This window comes from Apis dorsata, unplaced genomic scaffold, assembly GCF_000469605.1.
Source record: "Apis dorsata unplaced genomic scaffold, Apis dorsata 1.3 scaffold_269, whole genome shotgun sequence".
Lineage (NCBI taxonomy): Eukaryota > Metazoa > Arthropoda > Insecta > Hymenoptera > Apidae > Apis > Apis dorsata.
Genome location: NW_006263547.1, coordinates 1,075,220 through 1,076,966, shown reverse-complemented (window position 1 = coordinate 1,076,966; position 1,747 = coordinate 1,075,220).

Genomic DNA, 1,747 nt, shown 5'->3' with positions numbered 1-1,747 from the left:
GAACCGACGACTCCGACGGGGCCTCCGAGGCCGGCTGCCGCCGCTGCTGCGACGCTGTCCCGATACCACGGATACATATTTCACTAAAACACCTAATACAGTCACTAAATCGCTTTCCCGCGTCCAAACACTCGATTCTCGTCAACGAGAAATACGTTCGGCACCGTAGAATAGTCCCGAGGCGCCACGGTTCCTTATTACGTCACTGCGAACACTTGATCGCACTGCCGGTACGAATTTCCCTTCCAAATTTTCTTCTAAATTGAACACGATCCACGTACAATGCTCGAAAAACGTCGAGTTTCTTATTATTTCCTCTTCTTCTTCTTCTTTTTCTTCCTCCTCCTCCTCCTCTTCTTCTCTTTGAAGTGAGAAATAACGACCAATACACTTTTCGAATAATTCACTACTGTGTTTCGATAAAAAGTTTTGTCCCATTCCCACGCATTTTGCACTGTGAATTTTCAAAATTGAAAAACGCACTATTTTATATACCGAGGGAACGGAATATTTACGAAAAACCGTAATACGTTCCGAAAAACGTAATAATTATCGAAAGTAACAGTAATCGAACGGACGAAATATGGCGTACGTGTTACGCCGCGAACAACCGAACTCGAACTATGGATAACTTCGCGCACGATGTAAACATAACATGTCGGTTACAAACGGCGTCAAGGGTGTACGTACCACACTGAGCTAATGTTTTCGCTATGTCTATCTATCTCTTTCTTTCCAGCGTCGTGATTGGCTCGTAGCCTTCGATCGAGTCCAAACCGATGAAAAACGTTTCTGTTAAAAATAATATCGTTCCTTGTTCGATCTTTTGACTAGATTATTCTATATTATCTTCCTTCTTCGTCTATCTTATCTATGGTCCGTGTCTTTCTGTCCCTCTCGGTGTCATGCACACATACATAGGCACACGATCGACACGCACTTTTCTTACGAAAAGTCTCGGTCGAACGTTTATTATTGCACACTGGTTACTCGTGATATTGCACTTCGAAACTGCACTCTTTATCGTATATTTTATTCTCTCCCATTCGTCCGAGCTCCCTCAGGACGTCCCTGTGATCAGCTCCGTCGACAGTTGGACTTCGTTTCCCACTGTCATTGCACTTTTTCTCACCACATCACCATCGACTGTCACTCGCATTTACTGATCAGCTGCTCGTATGGCACTCCCAGTTCCATGATCGCGTTCCTCGAGCTCCAGGAAACGCAGAATGACTCGTAAAATTCTCGAAAAAGCCTACCGGCTTGCCATCGAAACGACAACCACCTCCTGAACAACGGTCCACGCAGCGAGGTCGATGTGTTTCATGATAAATAGTAGCTCGAAGCCGTTCACCTGTTCTCGTTGTCTTTCCTTGCAACTCAGATCCTCTATTCGTTCGTTCTGGCTCACTGCACAAGAGATTCGAACGCCGAATTCCGTGGAAAGGATGGTATCGTAACCGCGGCCATTTTACCGGCGACGAAAAGTGGCGGGAAAACGCTGCTACCGGAAAAGCGACCGTTGATTTTTCTCGTCAATTTCCTCTCGCGAATGCTGTCGATCGATCACTTTCACTCGCTGCACAGGTAGCACGCGTCTCCTCCTGGAAAACGGATATCGTCCTTGCTTCTCTTCTTTTTTTGTTTCGTTGTGACGAGCGGGGAAAAAACAGAACCGGCAAGGCCCGGAAATCGTGAACCGTGGACCGCGGACGCGGTTGCAGCACTGACGCGGGAGTCGCGATTC